The 24,952-nt window shown below is 47.5% G+C and overlaps 1 protein-coding gene across 3 annotated transcripts in view; it reads left to right on the top strand.

Moving 5' to 3' along the window:
* The first annotated feature begins 1,455 nt into the window (after positions 1-1,455).
* Positions 1,456-24,952, top strand: part of LOXL2 (lysyl oxidase like 2) — a 91,950-nt gene continuing 68,453 nt past the window's right edge. For 2 of the 3 annotated variants that reach the window (XM_087437321.1, XM_087437320.1), the window contains exon 1: positions 1,456-1,630. The gene's annotated coding sequence lies outside the window, so the exon portion shown is untranslated. The remainder of the gene's footprint in view (positions 1,631-24,952) is intronic. The other variant, XM_014789845.2, reaches the window with a different exon arrangement.

Raw genomic sequence — 24,952 nt, 5'->3', positions numbered from 1 at the left:
CCCCAATGGTGACATTTCGCAAAGCTATAGGAGGAGATCACAACCAGGATATTGATGTTGATACCATCTATTGATCTTATTCAGATTTTCCAGTGTTACCTGTACTTGTGTGTGTGCAGGTGTGTATTAAGGTCTACACAATTTTATTACCTGGGTAGGTTCTTGTATCCAGCATCACAGTCAAGATACTGAACAGTTCCCACACCCCAAGAACTCCTGTCACCCTTTCATAACCACGCCTGCTTCCCTCCTGCCCCTTCCTCTACTGTGGACCAGAGGAGGGATGATTGGGTGTGGAGGTTAAGGAGAGGACCCCATTTCTGCCTGGCAGAGCTCACAGGGGTTGGAGTGAGCTGTGAGTTATGGTGCCAAGTCTGCGGCTCCTAGGTTAGCTGTGGCCATGAGAATGTCCAGGGGGCCAAGGGGGAATGACCTGGAAGCCAATGATTTACAAACCTACTGGTGAGATGAGAAGTCTGAGCTGGAGGCTGAGATTGTGCTGATGCTGTGTGTGCTAGGGAGGGAGCCGAGTGAGAGGACAGGACTGAGGAAGGAGCCAGCAGGAGGAGGATGGGAGGATCGCCCCCCTCAATGCAGCACAGTGTCTGTGCACAGCCCCGGTCCGGGTTCTGCCCGCACAGAGGCCCACAGACTGCTGCCTTGTTTTACAGCTGGCTGCCTCCCGCCTGGCCAAGCCTTGCTCTTGCTTAAGGAGCCCTGGGAGTCTTCACAGAGGGCTCCCCCAACCGGTATGACCACCTCACTTTGCCCCCAGCGTGAGCCTCAGAGCCAGGCGTGGTATGTCCTTCTGCACAATATGCACCCCTTAGCTGTGTCCTGTTCAGTCCCCTGAGCACGGGGCTTGTTAATTCCGGTCCTGCCATGCCAGGAAGGACCTTCGAGGTCCTAGAATCCAAAGTCTTTAATTTACAAAGAAGAAAACTGATCCTCAGAGGAGACAGAGGCTCCGTGATCTGTTGGAAGAAAAGGGGCTGTTTGTTTCACAAGCAGAAGAGAGCCAGACGAGAAGGATGAAAGTTTCTGAACTCTTAATTCATCAGTTTTTACTGAGCGTCTACGGTGTGCCCGGCCTGGCTGGGCTCTCTGGATCCGGAAATGGATTAGGGAAGGACACTCTAAATGCTCGTGGATAAGGACATCGAAGGGTTAAATTCCGAGAGTTATGCGGGGGTGGAGGATAGAGGAATCTCCCAGAGGAAAGGCCCCCTCCCTAGCTTCTCAGGGTCCGGAAACCAAGGCGTGAAGAGCCTGAGAAGGGCTCCCCGCCGGCGCGGCCTCCCCCGCAGAGCCCCCTCTGGCCCCGCGAGTGGCCGCTCTCGAATTACAACAAAAGGGGCTGGAGGCCAGGCTGCTGCGGTGGCCGCCTTCAGGGAAGGAGGTGGGTCCGGGGAGGGGTTTGCCGTCCGTCTCCCTTTAAAAGTACCGGGAAAAGAGTAAAGGAGCGACTCTGGCCCGCGGTGTCCTAAACTTGAAGCCCGCTTTCTCCGGCGGCCGGAGAAGCCGTCTCACCCGCTCTGCTCCGGAAAGGGGCTCAACGGCGACGGGCGCGGAGAGGGGCCACCGGGGAAAGCCGGAGCCCAGCCAAGCCAGTGCGGACTCCTGCTGCGAAGTAAGAGCGCTCCCCGCGCCTCCCCTCCCCACTGCGGTCGCGGGAATGCGGGAGCGTCCCGGTGGGGTCTCCAGGCTCCACTCCCCGCGAGGCCGCCTCTCAGCCGTGCTTGGGGTTCCTAGGATCTGAGCAGCGGGAACGCAGACCGGAGGCTTGTTGCTCGGGGAGATGCGAGGACGTGCAGGCTAACGGGTCCTCTCCCTACTCGGGCAGACCCACCCAGCCCCACCTCGCCGGAGCTGGGCGAGGCGATGCAGCTGGCGCGTTCCGGGGAGCAGGACGCTCGGCTCCTTGCTCGCCAGGGGCGCCTGCGACCAGGCAGGACGGAGCCAGTCGAGGCTCGGTGCGCGCTAGGTGCCTAGGAGGGTGCAGCGTGGGGCCAGAGACAGTGGGGGCGGTGCTTGTGTCCAGAATTCTGGCTTTTGAGGATGTGGAACGCTCGAGGAACGGGCTGCGCCCTGGGGTGTCCCCGGAGCTGTGGCTTTGGGGATGTGGAGCGCACGGGGCTGGGGCGGGGTGGGGGCCCCTGGAGCTGCTCCTGGGAGCTCCAGCTCCCACTGCCTGGAATTGGGTTTTCTCCTCAGCCTGCCAGAAGGGCTCAGCAGAGCGCAGGAGCGCCCTGAGTCCTGTGGGAGGAGAGGCGCGGTCCGCACACCAGCTATTCACTCCCAAGTCGTCCTGGCTCTCCGGGGACCAGGGAACCTCTCCCGCCATTATCATAGAGAGGCCCGGAGTGGGAAAGAACCGGCACAAGCGAACCCACGGATCATGCGTGCAGGATCGCCCCGCGTAGAGCTAATCCTCGTCTGGTGCGGATACCCCTGCGGTCCTCAGTGCCTGCGATTTTTACGCAGGCGCTTTGGCCTCTGCGCTTCGCCCCCACCCCCACCCCCACCCCCCCAAAATCTGGAAGCCCTCTGGTGTAGCTGCCTGCCGGAGGTGTCGCTGTTAAGTCAGCGCCGGTATAGAAATGATTGGAAGAAATAAGCGAGATTCCTCTCTCTCCATCACCCCCTTCCCAGCCCCGCCCCGGCCAAGACCACCAAAAAACAGCGGGGGTGGGGTGAGGGGACGCGGCGGAACGCGGCGCGGGGAGGGGACCGAACTGCTCAATCTGGCTGGGAAACCTCGAGTCCTGATGAGAGGAGAGAGATGCATGAAAGTCAGAAACTTGTCCCAAATTAATTTCATCCTCTAAAATCTTGGAACTGCGGAGATCTTAAAATCAGTCCAATCGTTTCCTTTTGCGGAAGAGGAAGAGTGGTGAAGCTCAAGGCCACTGGGTTAGTTAGTGTGGGGACCCATTTGTCGCCCTTGGTGGAATTATTTAGTTATTTATGGTGTCTTTGTACTTGATGGTCAGGATGGGGCTTAGGGAAGACGAAGTGTTTGTTTCCCTGATCAGTTGCCAGATAAGTGACTGCCTCACTGGACCCTGCCTTAGCTGAATTTTTCGTTTCCCAGCCCCCTTTGTCCTGTTGCCCTTTCTGATCGCTAGTATCTGTCCCTGGAATGACCATCAAACCCATGGCACAGTTCATGCACCCCATGGGCCCCTGGTGGCTCTTAGGGCCCAAGGGGATTGAGTCTCAGTGGTTGTGTGTGTATGTGTGTGCATGCATGCGCACATGCATCTGTTTGTCTCTCTGTGACTTTGTGTTAAAAAGTGACTTGGGGCCCACCCTGTGGTGTAGTGGTTAAGTTCGACATGCTTCGCTTGGCGGCTGGGGTTTGCTGGTTCCGATCCTGGGTGCGGACCTACACCACTCAGCAGCCATGCTGTGGCAGCGACTCAGATATGAAATAGAGGAAGATTGGCACAGATGTTAGCTCAGAGTGAATCTACCTCAACAAAAAAAAAAGAAAAGAAAAGTGACTTGGTCTAAGGCCACTTAGCCATTAAGTTACAAAGCTGAATATGAAATGTAGGTCTGAAGACAAAGCACGCGCTTGACATTACAGGTTGGCTGACATTTCGATGCGTGGCAGGCAGGAGATTCTGGGAAGATGCTTCCGTCTATCTCCTTTACAGCTGGGCTCCTTGTCTGCCTCTCCTGGCCTCATCTTCTGACTGCAGGATGACCAGAGTGGAAACGCCTTGTGAAGGAAACAGATTTTCCTTCTGTTTGTCATCCTTCTGATGACCATCAGAGGAACTTTCTAATGTCCCCCCCAATTTTGCATGGTTTACTTGAACATTATTTTTTATTCTGAAACATTTTAAATGTACACAATAGTCAAGAGAAGGCCCTGTATCCTTCTCACCCGGCTTCAACAGTGACCAACATTTCACTGTTGGTCAGTGAAGCAGCCACAACTGCTTCATTTGTCCCTTTTCTCTTCCTTTTTTCTTTGAAGTAATTTAAAGCAAATCCCAGACATCAAGTCATTTTCATCCCTGAATATTTCAGTGGGATCTTAAAATATTAAATAACCACCATGCCATTATTATACCTAAGAAAATTAGTAATAATTCTTTGGTATCATCTAATACTCAGTCCATATTAAAATTTTCCCAATTTTCCCCAAAATGTCTTTTTACAGTTGATCTGAGTTCTGTTGATTTTTATAATTTATGTTCACATTGTATGTTATTCCTTTCAACCACTTTTCTATTCACTATGTTATCTGACTGTTACAACGTCCCACTAAAGAGTGAGGTGGGTTCCATTGGATTCCTTTTGCGGCTGAGGGGGCTGGCGAACAATAAGCTGTCCAGACGGCACAGCGGGGACCGGCGGGGCAAGGCCTGGCCCGGCCTCCTCATTCCTGGGCGGTGGTGGTTGTTTCCCGGTGTTGCTAGTGGAACATCAGCTGTTCTCTGAAGCGTTCATGCTGGCTCTGTCTCCATCCTGAACTTATCGCTTCCTATACACCTGCTCTCAGAAACACCTGTGTAAATGTTTAGTCATTGGCCGTTTGGCGCTTGAGATAAATCAGTGACAGCCAGGAAGCTTGGGTTTATTTCCCAGCTCACTGTAGAGCTGTGCGAAAGCAACTTACCTCTCGAGGACTCAGGGGTCCCTCTCCGGACCGTGAAGCATCATCCTTCCTCGTTCTCTGGCTCCGAGGTCTGAAAGTAGGATGAGTGAAAGGACTGTAGTGGGAATTCCTAGAAGAGACACAGACCCCAGAAAGAAACCTCACTGAGAACATTGATCATCGCCCAAGTATATTGGCAGCTGGCATCTTAGGTCAGAGGCTCCTAAATCCTATGACACAGGAGAGGCCTCCCTCTGAAGTCCTTCATTTATGGACAGTTTTGTTTATTCTGCCTTTGTCTGATGAGGAAATAGAAGACCAGAGCTTTTTACTTTTAGTGTTTTCATTGCTTGTGTTTATCTGCACTGAAATAGAGTGATAAATCATTTTTACATCTTATTAATGAGACTCATGAGTCAGAATTCTCCTTCCTTGACTGACTGTGTGGGAAAATAGAATGTCTTGTTTCTTGACTCCTAGATTTTCTGCTCTTAAGTTCATGGCCCTGAAACAGACATGGAATGAACGGACCTTCCATAAAACAGCTGGCTGGGGACAGAGATGCTGATTGCTCCAGTCCCATCATTCAACTGCAGGAACTCAGAATGGTCAAAGCATTAAACTGAAGCCACGCTGTCTTCTGGTAGCCGTTGGTTCTCTTCTCCCTCAGCTAGTAGGCCGTCTCCATGGGGGTGGAATTTTTAGGTGATTCCACATCAGCAGCTGCGGTTGCTTCCTTCCTTTTCCCGTTTTGGGAGCGTTAGGTGGTACAGTTCCTCACTCCCAGGGCTGCCTGTGTTCTGAAGAACAGCTTGTAATTACCATTGTCCATTTCCCTCTGGAGAAAGGCCTGTGGTCAGTCTGCATGGCGGTGTCATGCAGACCCTCCTGCACTCTGGACCCTGGGTGGGCCTGGAAGCCTCAGATGGAGTGGCCGGAGCCTGCCTGCTTCAGGCCACAGAACCAGAAGGACTAGCAATTGTGGGCCAGAAAAGGGAGAGCCAAGCAGATGTTCACAGAGGCACCCGCAGCCATGCTCTGCTTTTCTTCTAAGTCTCTAGCCGTGTCTAGGTTTGAAGCGAGTCTTCTGACCATCTCATCCTAGTAATTCCAGCTGTCCTTTGCTGTCGAGTGTGGCGCATGCCTGGCAGGGCACATGACTCGGCCAGGTGTGCTGCCTGGTCTTCCCCTGCCACCTATGCCAGAGAAGTCTTTTGGTACCAAGACCACCCTTTCAGAATAGCCACTCATTCGAGAGTGATAAAGCATGATGGTGACAGTCTAGATAAGATTTCTGTCCAGACTTTTAAAAAATCTTTTACACTTCCTTTGGCAGAAACAATACACCCGGGCAAGTTGTGGGTGGCAAATACAGGTGTAGAGAGAGGACTGACTCAGCGGATACTGAGGATGTGGGTACAGTCACAGTCAGTAAGTTCTTCTTGCCCAGGGCTTCTTGACCCCTGCACTTGGAATAGCTTTAATATTATATTATAATACTATATACGAAAGGTGGTGTATTTTCTTTTCAGTTTTTCCATTGTCAGAATCTCTGTCAGAGAGGCAACAGCTCCCATATGTCCTCCTTGCTGTGTCGCCAACATAATGTTAAGAGTATCTTCTGGGAAAATAACGCTGCTTACCTGTAAAGCACGTGCTGTACCGGAAGGTATGTCAATCCCTTGTGAACAGCTGAATTTGCTCGGATGGTTTCTTTATACTGCCCTTCTTGAGCTACGATCCATGACCTTCTCCTGCCCCAGCCTTGGCCTGGGGTGCCACTGACGTCCTGGGATGAACAGAGCACAGCTTTCCAGAGTGTCTGCATGACTCAAAGATTTAGTAAGAAAGATATTTTTCTAAAACTTTTCTAAGACGCCAATATAAATTTGTGGAAAGTACATTGCTAAAGTAAACTGCCCCCCCGCCAAGAATCCCATACCTAGGTAAAATGGCACCAAGCCCTAGCAAACGCCTGGAAGAACTTCTGTTTTTGTTTTTATTGTGGTAAAATATACATAACATACAACTCTCTACTTTAACCATTGTTAAGTGTACAGTTCAGTGGCAGTAAGTCCATTCACATTGTTGTGCAACCATAACACCATCCATGTCCAGAACTTTTTCATCTTCCCAAAGATGAAACTCTGTACCCATTAAACACTAACCCCCCATTCTCCCATCACCTGGAAGCCATCATTCTACTTTCTGTCTCTATGAATTTGACTACTCTAAGTACCTCATGTAAGTGGAATCGTGCAGTGTTTGCCCTTTTGTGACTGGCTTATTTCACTCAGCATGATGTCCTCCAGGCTCATCCATGTTGTAGCATGTGTCAGAATTTCCATTCCATTGTGGTTGTATGGATATACCACATTTTGTTTATCCATTCATCCATCAATGGACACTTGGGTTGCTTCCACCTTTTGGTTATTGGGAATAATGCTGCCATGAACATAGGTGTACAAATACCTGTTCTGGATGAACTTTTACAAAATGAACGTACCGGGGCCGGCCCCATGGCTTAGCGGTTAAGTGCGCGCACTCCGCTGCTGGCGGCCCGGGTTCGGATCTTGGGCGCGCAACAACGCACCACTTCTCCGGCCATGCTGAGGCCGTGTCCCACATGCAGCAGCTAGAAGGATGTGCAACTGTGACATACAGCTATCTACTGGGGCTTTGGGGGAAAAATAAATAAATAAAAATTAAAAAAAAAAAAATGAACGTACCCTTGGACTGCCACCGAGATCAAGAATAGAACATCACCCAGAGTGCATGGATTTAAAGGTAAAGCAGATTTCACATACATGTCATGCTGCATGTGGCTGCTTCACTGCCACCTCAGGGTCTTGGAATTGGATGTTTATTTTCTCTACCGTGAGGCAGTTTGGAAGAGATGTTTGAAAAACACAGTTTATAATCTGGAAGGCCACAAGCTCAGTTGTGAGATTTAAGCACTTTCTTTCTCTAAAACGTCTCAGGAAGATAGTGCGACATATTTGGAATTTGCAGACGCAGCTGCATGAGGACATCATCACTATGTACCATTCTTCCAGGCTCTGCCTGGGCCAAGGGGGTTTGCATCCACCAGGAGAACTTCTGCTCTTTTGTCAGCTTCGGCTGGGGCATGAATTTTAAGCTGAGTGAAAAATTCTGTGGCCGTGTCCTGCCTTCCTGCCTTCCTTTCTTTCCCTCCTCCTTCCCGCCCCACCTGGTCCTCTCTTCTTAACAAAAATGATTGATTAGTGACTTTCTATGTGCCAGACACTCTGCCAGCCACTGTAGGAGACACAAAAATGAGTAAGACATGATATTTGACATGTGTATTTAAAAACAAATCATCAGTCAAGAATAATATTCTGATGCCTGCAACCAACCGCCTGTTGCCCACCCAGTGCCAACAGCAGCCTTAGAGCACAGCCAAAGAATTTGGGGAGTTTAGGCTTGTTGCAACACATGAAGAGACGAAGACTGTCCACCAAGTTATCTGGAATTGCTCTAGCATGCCCAGAACCAACTTGTAAGAATAATTTTTTAAAATTCTTTTAAGCTGCCTTGAATTCAGATGCTCTGTCTGAGAGCACTCTCTCTGCTAAACATGATATTTAGAGACGATTTTAATGATTAAGAAAGAAAAACTAAAATTTAGACATCAGTGAAACCCTGTGATATCTCTAATCCTTTTCACTGACATTCTTGATTTTCTTAAACTGATATTCCCCAAGTGTTTTTTTCTTCCCCACACCTCTCAAAGCCATTCCCACCTCTCCACCCCAATACCAATGCCCTACGTCATCTGTTACCCCAACGTCATTACGTTGCGTCAGGACGTTACCCCAACGTCATCTGTTGCCTGGAGAGTTGCTTGTCTCCTAACTGGGTTCCTTTCCCTTGGTCTTAACCGGTGTGAAACCATCCTTTATGCTATAGCCACAGTGAACTTTCTAGAGCAGGACTTGGTAAACTTTTTCTCTAAGGGCCAGATAAATATTTTAGACTTTACGGGTCCAGTACGATCTTTGTCACAACTGGTCAAGTCTGCTGTTTTAGTGGGAAAGCAGCCATAGATAACGAGTAAAGAAATGAACATGGCTGTGTTCCAGTAAATCTTTATTTCCAAATACCTTATTTATGGATTTGGCCTATGGGCTCTAGTTTGCTGACTCCTGCTCTAGATCACAAATCTGCCTCCATCACCTACCTGCCTGCCTTTCATTGGCTCCTCATCCCCAAAAAGAAAACTCAACATTCCTTACCAGGACTCTCAGGTTTCCTCACTGCGGGCTGCATGCTTCTCCAACTCGCCTCTCCCACTTCTCCTCACCACACCCCCAGCACTTCCACTTTGCATCTTGCAATTCTGAACCACACACACTCCCAGGACACCCTGTGTTATCTCAGACCTACCTGGGATGGTCTCCCTCCACGTCCCCCGCCCCCCCACCTGTCAAACTCCTCCTTTCCTTCAAAACCTGCTCAGGTGTCACTATCTAAAGCTTTCTCTGTTCCTCATCCCTAATTGTATCCGTGCCCTCCCCCTTCTGTTTCTGTACCTGTTTCTGTACTCTTATTGCTTCTCTAAATCTACTGTGAACTCCTGAGGGCAGAACCTACGTCAGATTTATCTTTGAATTCCCAGTGCCTGATACAGTGCTTGTCATGTAACAGATGCTTAATAAATATGTACTACTAACCTGTAGTGTCATTTAAGTAGATTCTTTTTTTAACAGCTTAATTGAGATGTAATTCACATACCAATAAATTCACCCATTTGAAGTGTTCAGTTCAATGGATTTTGGTATATTCACAGATATGTGTAACCCTCACCACAGTCAATTTTAGATCATTTCATCACCACAAAGAGAATCCTGTACCCTTTAGCCATCTCTCCCCCCACCTGTAAACAGCCACTAATCTACTTTCTGTCTCTATATTGCCAATTTTGGATATTTCATATAAATGGAATCATATAATTATGGTCTTTTTGTTTGGCTTCTTTCACTTCGCATAATATTTTCCAGCTTCATCCACGTTGTGGCATGTGTCCATACTTCATTCCTTTTTATAGCGCAATAATGTTCCATTGTATGGACACACCACATTTTGTTTGTCCATTCATTGGTGATGGACATCTGGGTTGTTTCCGCTGTTTGGCTATTATGAACAGTGCTGCTGTGAATATTCGTGTACAAGTTTTTGTTTGGACATCTGTTTTCAATTCTCTTGGGAATATAAGTACGAATGGAATTTCTGGGTCATATGGTAATTCTATGTCTAACTTTTTGAAGAACAGCAAACTGTTTTCCATAATGGCTGCACCATTTTACATTCCATCCAGCAATGTATGAGGGTTCCAATTTTTCCACGTCTTCACCAACACCTACCTTTTCCCACTTTTAAAAAAAATTATAGCCATCCTAGTGGGTGTGAAGCGGTATCTTGTTGTGGGTTTGATTTGCATTTCCCTAATGATTAATGATGCTGGGCATCTTTTCATGTGCTTGTTGGCCATTTGTATGTCTTCTTTGGGGAAATGTCTATTCAAGTCCTGTGCCCATTTTTAAATGGGTTGCTTGTCTTTTTGTTATTGAATTGTAAGAATTTTTATATATTCTGGATACTAGACCCATATCAGATATATGATTTACAAATATTGTCTCCCGTTCTGTGGGTTGTCTTTTCACTTTCTTGATAGTGTCTTTTTTTTCTCAGTTCACATCACACTTACTCAACATTTATCCTGTGCTGGGCACAGGAGATCCAGAGATGTATGTGCCTCCAAGGGGTTCATAGTCTTAGGAGGGAGACAAACATGCAAACAGTACAATAAATACAATACACTCTTTTTCCTTCCCCCACTACTGCTGCCCTGCTTCATGAAGCATGTTGATAGTGTCTTTTGATGCACACAAGTTTTTAATTTTAATGAAGTCCAACATACATATTTTTCATTTTGTTGCCTGTGCTTTTGGTATCATATCTAAGAAACTATTGCCAAATTCAAAGTCATGAAGATTTACCCCTGTGTTTTCTTCTAAGAGTTTTATAGTTTTATCCTTTATATTTAGGTCTTTGATCCATTTTGAATTTGAATTAATTTTTGTAAATGTGTGAGGTAAGGGTCCAACTTCGTTCTTTTACATGTGGCTATCCAGTTACTCCAGCATCATTTTTTGAAAAGACTATTCTTTCCGCATTGATTGGTCTTAGTACCCTTGTCCAAATCAATTGGTCATAGATGTATGAGTTTATTACTGGACTCTCAATTCTATTCCATTGATCTATATGTCTGTTCTTGTGCCAGTGCCACACTGTCTTGATTACTGTTGCTTTGTAGTAGCTTTTGAAATTGGGAAGTGCAAGTCCTCCCACTTTGTTCTCCTTTCTCAGAGTTGTCTTGGCTATCTATTCTGGGTCCCTTACAGTTCCACATGATTTGTAGAATCAGCTTGTCAATTTCCATGAAAAAGTCAGTTGGGATTGTGATGAATCTGTAGATCAACTTCTATTCTCATCTTAACAATATTGAGTCTTCCAATCCATGAATATGGGATGTTTTTCTATTTATTTAGATCTTCTTTAATTTCTTTCAACAACAGTTTTGTAGTTTTCTGAGCATAAATTTTGTATGTATTTTGTTAAATTTATTCCTAAGTATTTTTTTTTGATGCTACTGTAAATGGAATTATTTTCTTAATTTCACTTTTGGATTGTTCTTTGAAAGTGTATAGAAACAGTTAATTTTTGTATATTGATCTTGTATCCTGTAACCTTGCTGAACTCTTTTATCAGTTCTAATAGTCTTTTAGTAGATTCCTTAGGAGTTTTTATTCACAATGTGAGTAGATTCTTAAACAAAGAGTAGATGTTCAGGAGGTGGACGTGTGGTGTCCTAGAAGAGGGAACAGCAAGTCCAAAGCAGGGCGGTGTAGAAGCAGAATCATGTGCACTCAGGTCAGTGTGGCTGGCGCTCAGGGTTGCAGGTTGAAGCTAGTGCATGTCATGTTAATGAGAGTGGAGGCATCCCTTAGTCCCCAGTGGGAGCCATACCATGCTTGGAAATACAGTAAGAATAGTAGAATCATTCTTAGAAGGAGGCGCAGAAAAGACTTATGATCAGCACCAAAGATATTGATCTGCTCCAAAGGTAGCTGAGCAAGTCTGCCCCCCTCAGTAAGAGCAAGAACCTGTAGGTCTCTGTGTATATGCTACTCCTCTGTGGACGCTATTATCTTGAGGAAGGATGACCAGTGACACAGTACCAGCTGGCATTGTGCAGCCGGGCCTGGCCAGCTTTGGTGATGTGGCAGTTGGTGCCTGCTGCTGTTACTCACTGGGCTTCTGGAAGGGAGCCAGTGCTTCTATGGACAGCAGAATCCCAGCTAACAGGCTCTTAACAAACTTTAGAATGGCATTCCTACCCTCCTCCCACATGTAGCCAGGCATTTCCAGTCAAGCCAAAGATGTCGCTGTGGTGTCTGTACCAGCGGCTCCTTCTTTTCCTGGGCCCTCTGGCTCTAGCTCTCATCTGAGGAGCTCAGGCCTGAAGAATTGACTGTTGGCCCAGGGTGCATTGCTTGGATGAGAGCTTGGTCTGGAAGCTTCTGGAGACATAAAAGGTGTACAAAGCCAAGGGCGAGTCGTACTAGACTAGCCCTACCTGAGGCACGAAGGAAGCTACACAGAGAGGGCTTGAGGAGGGTGTCACTTAGGAACTGAGCTCAGGAGGTGCCTCCTTGGCCACTTTTGAGAGGCCATCTCTTAGAAAAACTGGTTTGCAACCTCCCTCCAGCATAGGACTCCCTCCATCTCCCACCCAGTGTACCCCTGTTATCCCCACTGTTCCAGCCCCTGCCTACCTCAGTGTCTATGCCTGGGCCAACCCTTGGTACTACCCCTCCAGGAGTTTGCCTGTAGTGGGCCCCATCCTTAACTACACCTCCTCCCCTGGAAACACTGAACTTGTTTGCAGTGACTGGATTGCTTACCCAGTTGGCTTACTCTTCCGGCCCTGGCTTCTGTTCTCCTCCCCCTGCCTGCCTTTTATGGACTTCAACATCTCCTTCAAAGTGGCAGGGAAATTCAGACCAATTTGGCTACTGATTGTAGCCCTGGGAAACAGTGTGTCTGAGAGTGTGTGTGTTGGGGGGGCAGGTGGGAGGATGGTTAAAGTCTGTTACCCAAGTGGTGTGTTAAGAGGAGTCGATGTGCAAAGTGACACTCCTCTTGGAATTTTTCCAGGTCGTTGCCAATTTTATAATTATAATAGTTACCACTCATAGAGCATCACTATGAGCCGGTCACTGTACTGGGCACTTGATACTTACTAAGACCCTACGACCCTTCTCCATTTGCAGAAGCCAGATTTGAACCTGGGACCACTCTCTGATACCAACACCATGTTCTTTCAATTATTATATGTTTCCCTGTAGTCAAACCATGTCTCCATTTTTTTTAGGGGTTGGGGTTGGCTAACTTGAACCCAGTGGGCATCCTTGCCTCAGTCTGTTTCCTCTGCCACTATAATACTATTGCCTTCAAGCACAGCACTGATTTTGGATTTTCCCTGCGCCTTCTTTATGGGCTTCTTTATGGGCTATGTGCCCATAAGATGTGTCTCTTACAGACACTATATCTTTGGCTTTCACTTTCTGATTCAATCCGAGCATCTCCAGCAGGCACACTTTAAAGTGTATGAAATTGTACCTTCAGCCCCCCAGGAAACACATTAGTCAAAATGAGGTTCCACCCAGAGCTGGAGGTGGACTGTGGGGAACCCCGATTGGTCACAACAAACTGTGCTTGACAAAGGCCTCTTTCTGGAGGCTGAAAAAATTTCAGTGTTGTATGCCTACCTTCTCACCGTTTCGCTGTGCCTGAACATTCCCACTCTGTGGCCAGAAATAGATGGGACTGAGGTGGAATCTTTGGCCAGGGGCCAGATGGACCAGGCCTGGCCAAGCCTGGTGTCAAAGTCTGCATTGTCATCTGAGGTGGTTCAGAAGGGCCCCCTCGCCCCGCATCTGCTTCCCTCATTTGCTGAGCACACTCCATTCACCCAAGACAGCCTTTCTCCACAAAGGAATGTGTTCCCTGTGGGGCCAGAAGCAGCACCCAGACCACAGCTGGGGCAGCCTCTGCGGTGTGCTCTGGGCCGTGAATGAGGGCCATTCATCACTCCCGCTGGTCTAGCAGGAGTCCCTGGCAGCAGGGGAGGGTCGGATGGAGGAGGTGGCCCCCACCCCAACCCCTAACCCCAAAGCTGAATGCTGACATCTGGCAGAGACGTTAAGCAGAGTGTGTCTGTCTGGATGAAAGAATTCAGCTGAGCTCTGCACTCCACTGTTCAATGACGCTAAGCGAGTGCCCTTGGCATCGTGGGCCACTGCTCCTGGCTGGGGAGTGGCGGGGTTGTTTATGTGATGCTTCCCATTTGGGGCAGGCAGGCCCATTACTGGAGCTCCAGAGCACAAGACGTGGAACCGGTGCCGGGAGGAGTGAATCATCTCCCTACCTACCGGGGCCTCAGAGCCGTGAGGCTAGTCACGCAAAGCGGGAGCCCATGCGGCCCGCTTTAGGAGGGTCCTTTGCCCCAGACAGTCAGCTTGCTGGGCGGGGGGAGGGGGAACAGTTATGTGGATCAGCTTGTGTAAGAGCAGTGCTTTTTGCTAAGTGCACTTTGCAGGAATAGTGTATAATTTTTACAGTGTGTTCCCCCCATATCTGCGTGTGCCTTTGTTATTGACTAGGAACCAGTTGGTCATTTGGGGCATTTTTTGACTGGGTGTCACAAAGGGAGGTGTCAATTGTAAGAGGCCACATTTGTCATATTGTTTGAGAAGATGCCAGGGAAGTCAATAAGCACTTGGCTTTTCAGAAAACATCGTTAGGCAGCAAGTTCTACAACACAGAATGCCTTTTTCAGGTAGATGATGAAGTGATTCAGACAGGATTGCTTTGGGGGGAAGAAAACATTTGAGTAGCTTCAAGGAAATCTTGAGACTCAGAGGTTTTTTTGAAGTAGGCCTTTTACCTTCCTTCCCAGGCAGAGATTCAGCTGTCAAAATTCGAGCCTCAGAAAAGGACCCTGGAAATTCCAGTTTTATATTTTCTCCTTTTCCTTTTGGAGCCCTGTTGGGTCACAGTTAAGTAAAGCATTTTCAAATATTCATCCATTGTCAATACAGTGCCACTCCTGGAATCATAGAAATCGGTGTTCTAGAATGTACTGGCAAGTACCTGGGGCGACATACGCTCCGGAGCTAAAGATATCCTCGAATGAGTGATGCTCATCAGACAATCAAAGTAGCACTGCTCCTGATCAACTGAGAAACCTGAGCAAGCTCCAGGTGTAGAACCTCTTTCTCCCCCTCTGACCACACCCTGAGCCCCAACTCCCAGCAGGACCAGGGAGCAGTGGTTAACTTAAGCCTGCTTAAACGTCTTATTTGCAGATACTGCAGACTCCGTGAAGCCCACCCTCCCATGAACTCAGCACAATTTAGCACCTACCTAGTTTATACAGCACATGTGAAGACACCTCTTTATTTAGGTAATTAAGCTTTTCTTCAATATTGTGTATTCTTTGGAGTAAATGTATATTTCTAGTTTTCAAGTAAGTTGTTGAAAGAGCTGGATCCAGGAGGAACTCCCTAAGCTCATCCTTGAGAGTTCCCATTTCCCAAATAACACTTGGGGAAATCTGAAGATCAAAATTAAATACAACCAATTGCATTATGTAGCTTAGCACAGCCAAAACTGTCACTGGCACTTGAACAGCCTGACCTAAATCTAGCAGGCAGAACCTGCTTCAACCAAAATATTTTACCTGATATTTTTGGACTACCTACTATGGGTCGGGAGCTTAAGAACAGTGATCTTTGACTTTATAACAGTCCTGAAAGGTAGATATTTCTTGTTTTCCCTTAAAAAAGTTTCTTTTAAGGGCGTATCATTTTCCATTTTCTAAATGAAATACTGAGACTTAGAAAATCTAAGTGTGCCTGAGTTCACAGAGCTAATAAGTGGAAGAAATGGGATATGAGCCCAGTTCTGTGTGACTCTGAACCACAGGTTCATGCTGCTTCCTGGCAGTAAAGAGGTGGCAGCCGGTCCAGCCTGTTCTCCGTGGAGGAAGAAGGTGCAGACTGTCTGAATGGTCCTTGTATGCAGTGGGTGCTCAAGGCCCTTGGGGAACGTGAGCTGATTCTGGCTGGTGTTTGTCAGCAATGCCTGGGACCTCAAGTCCCAGTGATGTGAAGGAATTCTTTCCCCATCTCTCGCAGACACCCCCTGGGGGCACAGGGTCTCTTGCCGGCAAAGCTTACACTAGAATCAACTGTATCAACGCTGTATCCTCGAATGGATTGAATTGAATGTAAGAATGTCCTCAACTACTTAGCCAAGAGCCCAGTGACAAAATACTGGGAGAGATAATTTACCACTTTCCGATAAGCTGCAGTCACCGCCAGCTATCTTCTGGCACGTACCAGCTCTTATTCGTGTTGCTCAAATACTGCTGTCCTTGGCATCTTGGCTTGACCTCTCTGATGATGACCCACTCCAGAGCCAGACTGTGTGAATAATTAACCATCTGCTGCGATAGTTCCTTCACTCAGATGAGGTTTTCACAGAATACTCTCCAAGGTGGGCCTTCCTCTTGTGGAACTTTCCTCTGCATGCCTCGTTGGTGAACCCTGAGCTTGATTTGGTGTGTGTGAACGTGCTGCAGAAATGTTCTGCTGACCCACTGGGCTTGTGTCAGGGTAGAGGATGCTCCTGGAATTTCCATGATGGGTGGTGATCAACCTCGTTGGCATAGACTCTTCTTGGGCTGTCGATGACCTTGGAGATCTTCAAAGATGAATGCTGAGAATAGATCTTCCTGTTATCTAAAAGCTCTCCCAACTGTGGTATCAGACAGAAGTCTCCACCAGGCGTTTTGATTTCTTTAGTGAAATAAAAACCTCTGACCGAGGACTGAGAGAGCAGGCATGAAGAGGAGAAATGTGTCTTCATCAATCCAAATGTCATCAAATGTCCAGAAGGTTAAGAGGAGAATTTACCATGTTTGTTCATGATTAGGCAGTAGAAAAGGCAAGAGACAGTGCACGTCTGTTTGGTTTTCCTTCTTTTGTTTTATTCAAATTAAAATCCAAGGTTTTTTTTGCTTTTGTTTTTAGTCATTTGGATCCTACTACATTTCTTAGTGAAGCTCAAATCCTTTAACCCAAAGCAGTCTTCTCAAGCCCCTTGGTCCCTGGGCAGCGCCAGATACACGAGAGTGCACGTGTCTCTGAGACAAGGATAAGAACGACTGGTGAATAAAGTACCAGCTCTGGTGTCTGTCTGGCTGGGTGCCAGTCCCAGATTGATCACTTTCGAGCTCTGTGACTGTAAGAAAATCATGTAGCCTTTCTGTCCCTCAGTTTTTCCTCAGGGAAACAGGGATGCTGATAGTACCTCTCTCAGAGGGTTGCCTGGAGCTGTGCCCTCCAATATGGCAGCCACCACCATATGGGACCACTGGGCACCTGAAATATGCTAGTCCCAATTGAGATGCACTGTGGGTATAAAGTACACAGCAAATTTCAAAGACTTAATACAAGTAAAGAATGCAAAGTATTTCATTAATAATTTTTATATTGATTTCATATTGAATTGATAATATTTGGGACATACTGGGTTAAATAAAATATATCATTAACATTAATTTCATTTTACTTTTTTAATGTGGCTACCAGAAGAATTTAAATTAACCTGTTGCTCACATTATGTTTCTATTGGGAAGAGCTAGTTTAGACCAGAGTAAATGAGTTCACATGTGTGAAGCACTTTTCACACAGTAATGGATACAGAATAGTCATCAATAAATATAGGGTTTTTTTTTTTGCTGAGGAAGATTCGCCCTGAGCTAACATCTGTGCCAATCTTCCTCTGCTTTGTATGTGGGTCATCGCCACAGCATGGCCACCAACCAGTGGTGTAGGTCTGCACCCGGGAACTGAACCTGGGCCGCCCAAGTGGAATGCCCTGAATTTAACCACTAGGCCATGGGGCCTGCCCCGGTTTGTTTGTTTTTTTATTCTAACTTTCTCTTTAACAGAATCCCACCTTCAGTGCCAGCCCATGTGGTGTCCAGGTTGCTGTATTAAAGGTAGAAGTCATCCTTTTAGAACAGGGGGAAGGTGGGTAAATGAATGCATAAATTAGGCAGAGAACAAGCAAGTGTATAGTCAGTAGGTGGGGGGGACTGCTGTGGAATTGCTCACCACAATCCTCGCATGATAAATTTACCAGAGTCCCAAAGTAAAGCACATTGACCTCCCAGCACCTCCTAATATACCATTATGTTGAAAGATGGAGCCTCTTGAGCTGCCCCTGAGCCTTCCTTCTGCCTTCCTGAGGCTGGCATTTATTTGGAAATGGCCTCATTTCCAGAGGCAGTGGAGTATGCTTGGGCTGCTTGGCACACTAGAAACAAGAGATGATGCCCACCCCCTGTGGCCTCCTGAGCACAGCTACAGGCACTGTTGGAGGTAGGCCGAGAGGGTAGAAGTAGCGGGGCAGGCTTCCCAGAGGAAGTGGAACTTGGGGAGTCTTGGTACCTTGTGAGTCTGCTCCCTGGGCCCTACAGACACAACTGCAGGTGCTGGGGCCTCGCTGCCGAGAGGCAGAGGCGCTCACTGCCTCAGGCCTTGAGGGGCCTTAGGGCGTCAATGTCCAGAAGAGATTTTATGGATCCCAGGGGATCTTCATTTCCCATAAATTACCCCAACATCTGCCTACCACCTTTACTACCCAGAGTGAATTTCAGATGTAAGCAGGCACTTAGGTCAGCTGATTTGAAGGACATGGGGATGGTCCACCTTCTCACTAAAAACTATATTCCCTTACTTCCAACATTGCACAATATGTAAAATTCAACTCTTAGAATTCATATCTAGGCATTCTTTGTTAAAACATAAAAGTGCTCTGTCCTTAGAAAAGTTATTAATTTATTCCTTAATGTATTAAATTCCTTAATATGATAAATTCATAAAGGAATGAATTTATCAACTTTCTTTCCAATGCAAGTCAGAAGAAAAAGGCAGTTTTGATAAGGTGTGAAGATTTGATTAGGCATTTGTATGTATTCATTTGCTGTTTGCTGAATACCCTACTGAGTACAAGGCACAGGGCCCCACTATCAGGGGTTCTGAGTTGGCAGGAAGGAAAGAAGAAAATGAATGTGAATGAGTCTATGCTGTATGCTGGGGATTTTCACATGTTATCTCATTTAATCATCACATCACACACACACACACACACACACACACACACACACATATACCTGTAAGGAAGGTTATTTCCATAATCAGGAGAGGAAATCCAGGCTCTAAAAGTAAATTGCCCCCAAATCCATAGAGCTTGGAAGTGGTGAAGGCAGGATTTAGACTGTTGTGTTCTGACTCCAAGATGCCCAACATCGCCTCTCCAGGGAACCAATGGTGCCAATAGTTACCAGGAGGAAGGGTTGCCAAGGGGCCAGAGGACCCACACAATGGAAGATGAGGCAGCCAAAGGCCCCCTCCATCCACTTCACTTTAATAGCCCTTGACCTACAATCATAGAGCAGAGCTTGTTTCAAAACCACCATGGAGAGGCCTATCAAGTATCCGATGACCCTCAGAGCAGATCAGCCGGATGTAAGTGGAGCAGCCCTGGAGCAGAGTACACACACAGAGGTTTGGGATGGTCTCAGCAGCAGAGTATTCACTGGCAGTATTGTAGTGAGAGATCCAGGGAGGAAGCATTACTGAGATCTAGCAGATTCAGGACCAGGGTTCAAAGAGGGAGGGACCAGCCCCTACAAAGACTGACCAGGGCAAAGCAGGGAACACAATTTGACTCATAACAACAGTCTTCTCACCTAGGACTTTTAGGACTTCAATGGAGTCATAAACTCTTAGCACCAGAAAGGTTCTTAAGATGGTTCATCCAGTGCTTAGGATGGCAAATGCCCAGCAGGTGTGCTGCCGCTTTATGGCAGTCATCATGAATCCATGCCAGCATGCTTGCCCCTCGAGTCTTGATGCCACTCAGCACCCTAGATAGCCATCACCGGCTGGCTGACTCTGACATGCAAGTCAACATCTGCTTGCCTTTCCTGTCCTAGCCCACTCTCCTCATGACACAGATGAGGAACTGGAGGCTGGAGTGGCAGGGACTAGTTAAGACTACAGAAGAGACTATGAGCCTGAGCTCTTGTCATAGTCCCTGGCTGCATCTTGGGACCCACCATGATGCTTCCTGGTCCTCTGCAAGTTCACCTCAGCCAGGAACTTACTTAGAGCCTGGCTGAGAGACAAAATGAGGACAGACAAGGACAGACAGAGGCAGCCTAGTATAGGAGATAGAATTGGAAGCCAGGATACTCAAGGTCAAGATGAGGCTCTGCCAAGTACTAACCACTGACCATTGGCCAATCCATTAAACTCTTAGTCCCCATTTCTTTTATCTGTAAAGTGAAGTGAGATGGACTTGCTGACTCTGAATTCCCCTCCTGCTCTGAAGGTCTGCCCATCCATCCTTTTCCAGCACCTTCCAAACACTGTGTTCCAAACACTGTCTCTTTTCTGTCCCTGCACTGAGTGCTTATTTCCACATCTGTTGCTCCAATCACATGGTTTGCTCCAGGCCAGACTGCTCCACTTTTTCTTTTCCTAATGCTCCTTCCCAGCCCTGCTCAAGGCTATTCTCCTCTCATAGCCTCTCCTGACCTTTGTGCTGAAGTGGGAGGAATCCTGGATTCGGGAACCAAGAGATATAAATTATATTCCCTGCTGTTCCTCCCTTAGCCATGTGACCCTGGACATGGCCCTCCCCCTTCAAATGGCCCTGCACGGCCCTCTCCGGCTCTGACCTCTCATTTGACTCCAGGTCTCATGGACCTCTTGTACCCATAACTCCTAACACTTCCTCAGTCTGGGCCCAACTATTTAATACTTGAGTAAATTCTCTCCTTATAATTCTCCTATTCCAGATAGAGAGTGGACCCAGTCAGGAGACAAGAGGGAGAATAATGAGGACAGACTTTACATTCTAGATAGGGAAAAAGAACCAACCCAGCAAGAATGTGAGCACTTCCCATTTCTGGTGTCTCTCCCACTGCAGCTGCCTCCACACTGGTTCCATAATAGGTGCTCAGTTAAGTGTAATCATTAAGTGTAATGATAATACTTTTTAGTTACATAGCACAATTTGTAATCATTCTATGAACTGAAAGGAACAGAATACAGAGATGGATCACAGGAACTAAGGGGTCATACAGACTGCCCCTCCATTCTCGCAGGAAAAGAAAGGAGGCCATGTTTTTCTGTACCCTAACTCTTATTTATCACCTTCTCTGGGAGGATAAATCCACAGAGGGAGCTTTTATTGTAGAGGCTACCAAAATTCAGTTAACAACCCTGCAAATTGTTCAGTGAAAAAATGACATTTTCACCTGCTTTAATGATTCCTTATGGAAGAAACGTGTGTAAAACAAGACATTATTTACAGCAATGGTAAGAGGCAGAGGGAGTCTTTCTTGGGTGAGGTTTGGGTACAGTCCATCACCCCTCCTCTTCTCTGAGTTCTCACGACTGAGGATTCACACAAGCACCTGAGGCAGATCAAAGTGATCCGTTCATAGGATAAAGCTGGGATTGCCCAGGGCAGCTTGGGTCAAGACGGGGCTCCCGCCTACCCAGAAAAGTGAGGATGACGTCATCAAGTTTCTCTTCTGCCCTGCGACTGTTCATGAGCTGAATATATTTTATCACAGGTCAGAATCCATGTGTCTATTTTGCAGAGAAAATAGCTGAAGAAAAGGGAAATGCTTTTCCAGGGGTGATAGAGCCCACCCGTTGTGCCAACCTAACCACAATCCCAGACCTTCTGCCTGGTGCTCTGTTCCCGCTCCTTTGTGAGCTCTCTGTTGTTTATAAATAAAATTGTGACTCTCATCCCCCAAGCAGGGCCGCAGTTTGCCTGGTCCCCGCCGCCCCTCCCCTCGGAATGAGGACGGGTCTACTTTGAGCTATCCGTACCCTGTTCTTATCCAGCCCCTTTTTAATGAGCGCCTCGCCTGTGCTAGCCCCGGGGGAGCCTACCCCCGCCCCGCGTGAGCCGTGTGAGCAGGGAAAGGGGACATCCGCTCCCACGGAGCCTGACCCGGCCTGGCTCGCGGGGAGACCCGCAGAGGCAGGGGGCCGGGAAGCCGAAGCCGCCGAGTCAGCGCGCGGTGCCCGCTCGGGGACCCCGGTCACCGGACCGCCCGCGCGCCCTGCGCCCCCGCGGGCTCACGTGTGCCGCCCAGCCCCCGCAGCCGGAGGACTTCCCGGACCCCGGGGCCCTGCCCGCCGGGTTCCCAGGCCGCCCCCGGCGCAGGGGCGCAGAGCGCGGCGGCTCCGCAAGGGGCTGCCAGGCCGGGGCCGAGCCCGAGCCCGCCGGCTCTCCGCGGCTGGCTGTGAACCTTCCGCCACCCAGCCCCGGTGGGGCGCGGTCCTAAACCGGATCATCGGGGTCGCGGGGAGGCCCAGGCTGTCCTTGAGAAAGGGCCACAGGACGAGTAGCAGCCGTTGCCACGAACAGTGCGACCACCCTGGACGGAGTCCCTGCAGGCCGCCCCGCCCCCAGCGGCTGGGGTCTCCGCCGAGGAGGGGCTGAACGCGAGCTCCAGGGCAGGACCGAAACCGGCGCGTGGGGGGCGCGGGCAAGGCCTCCGGTCCGGGGGCGGCAGGAGGAAGCCCTGTGCCGCGGGGAGGGCTGGCGGGCGACGGGGCGCGGCCATTAGCTCTCCATCCACCAAAGCGTCCACCTGACGGTTTTTCCCTCCCGAGGATTGGATGGATGCCAGGGAGAAAAATGAATTTTACGAAGCGATAGGGAAAGACGAACATTCAGTTGAACAGACGATAAAGAACATGAAGAGATAATTTCCAAAAAAAGGAAATACAGGGGGCCATTAAGCATGGGGGGAAAAAAGTTTAACCTCATTAGTAACAAAAGAAATGCTAGTTAAAGCAAAATACCCTTTGCTGCTTATCAGATGGAGAAAGGTTTGAAAACGTGGTCATAGCTAGGATTTTTTAGATTGTGGGGAAACCTCCATAACTGCTGTCTGGCGTGTGAATTGACACAGTCTTTCTGGAGGACAGTTAATATAGTTTTTCAAAAGTGTTGATTTTTTACCTGCCCTTTGACCCAGCAATTTTACTTTCAGGAATTTATCCTAAGGTTGTTGAAAGTGTTAGCTACAAGCATATTCATTTCAACGATGTTCATAGCAGTAAAAAATTTAATGATAAGCTTATTTAATCTTATGGTGAATCCATAGGATTGAATACTGTGTAATAAAAATCTTGTAAAAGAATACTCAATGAGACATAATGTTTGCAATATACTGTTAAATGTGAAAAGCAGTTTACATAGCAGTATGTAGAAAATGATTCCAATTTTTAACAGGAAATATGTATGTATAGAAAAAAGGCTGGAAGGGGTGTACCCACAATGCTGATAGCAGTTACCTCCAACAGTGGTATTGCAAATTATTTTCTTCCTTTTACTTGTTTGCATTCTCCAGATTTTTATCACCAGCTTGTATAACTTCTGCAGTAAGGAACAACACCACCAAAAAACTCCATAAAAGCTATTTTTAAAAGAAGAGAAAAACATGTGGGTCTAATATTTTACAATTCCCCAGAGTAGGGAGTAGGAGAAAGCCCCACAAAAGGGGCAGAAAATTCAGGAGCACTTTTCCAGGAAAGATTTAGGAGTTGAACACTGGCCATTCCCTCAGACTGGAGAGTCCAAGAAGATGAGTGGAGCAGTTTACAGATATGCAAATCCAGAGATTAAGAGTTCTTTTAAAACATTGCAGGGCCACATATTTTTTTCATTTCTTTCTGAGGTGTGCAGAGATGGTCTGGAGGCCTCTGCAGCTCTCGTGTGAGGGAGAGGTTGGGGGCGTGGTGGGCAAGGGCTGAACTGGGGTGAAGCTGCTGAGCGGCAGCAGAGTGTTGCGGTGAAGGACACAGCCCAGGTCAGTCTGCTGCCCCCTTTCACACCCTGGCCTGCCGCTTACCGCCAGTGCAACCTTAGGCAACTTGCTGAACCTCTCTGTGCCTCATTTACCTCCTGAGGATAATAATGGTGTTTACCTTGTTAAGTGAATTAATACAGTAGAAGGTTGAGAATAGAGTGTTTTAAAATGTACCAAGGATTTGTTTGAATCAAGTGCTGTAAGACACGCAGACACAGAAATGACTGTCATGAGGAACAAGTTTATACTCACAGGTCCCTAGAAACTGGAGACATGGCAGCCCATGCAGGGCCACACGGGGATGCACCAGGGTCAGTCAGGGGGCAGAGGTAGAGGGGAAAACGTGGGCAAGAGCCTTTATTGTGACTTGCACAGGAGGGAAGGGGTGAGGCAGGGCAAGCAGGTTTAACCAGATTTAGGATTGGCTGGTTGAATAATTTCAGCTTGCTCTGGGGCATAGGGACTGCCTCTATGGCCCTCAGGTGATCAGGGAAGGGGGATAGTGGCCCAGAGTATGAAAGCTTGATAAAGGGGGTGGTTGGGAGGGTGTGGCTCTGGATTGGTTGGTTTGCATATGAAAAGTGCACTTGTAGGTGAGTCTTTTATCATCTCTAGGAATTAACTAGTCCTGGGAAGAGTAGTCTCTCTCCAGGGTCAGCAAGACCCCAGATGTCAAAACAGCAGAAATACAGAAAACAAAAAGGCATAATTAATACACAGTGTCTGCATGTAGGAAACACTTCATAATGTTAGCATACCGGTGCTAGCTCTGTCATTCTGTGTGACCTTTGGCAAGTCATATGCTTTCTGTCTTAAACTTCTGTGAGAGGAGGATATAGAAGCAGTGTAGTAGAGGAGAAATCTTCCTGAATTCAAAGTCAGGCCACCTAGGCTCAGGTAGTTCAATCCATGAACATTCACTGATTTCCTGTAGGCAGACCACAGCGTGACCGTCAATGCCGTGTCAGTACCTATCAGCACCACGGAGAGAACACACCTGCTTTACTCACGGGAGGCCCAATGTGTAGAGGATCTTAGTGAATGTCTGCTGAATGAGTAAATCAATTTGATAATGTGATCTGGATGGAGATTAATAGTGATTAGATTCCTAAGAGTAATCTAATAGTAATTAGATTAATAGTAATACATTTATTTCCTGTTATATCACTTCCAAATATTTGGGGATTTTCTAGTTATTGTTTTATTATTGGTTTATAGCTTAATTCTACTGTAGTCAACACATTCTGTTAGGCAACACATTCTGTGTGATTTTA

This window comes from Ceratotherium simum, chromosome 12 (assembly GCF_057802395.1).
Source record: "Ceratotherium simum simum isolate JZ-2026a chromosome 12, ASM5780239v1, whole genome shotgun sequence".
Lineage (NCBI taxonomy): Eukaryota > Metazoa > Chordata > Mammalia > Perissodactyla > Rhinocerotidae > Ceratotherium > Ceratotherium simum.
Note: the sequence above shows the minus strand (reverse complement) of the source record. Positions and strands in the feature narration are given on the sequence as shown.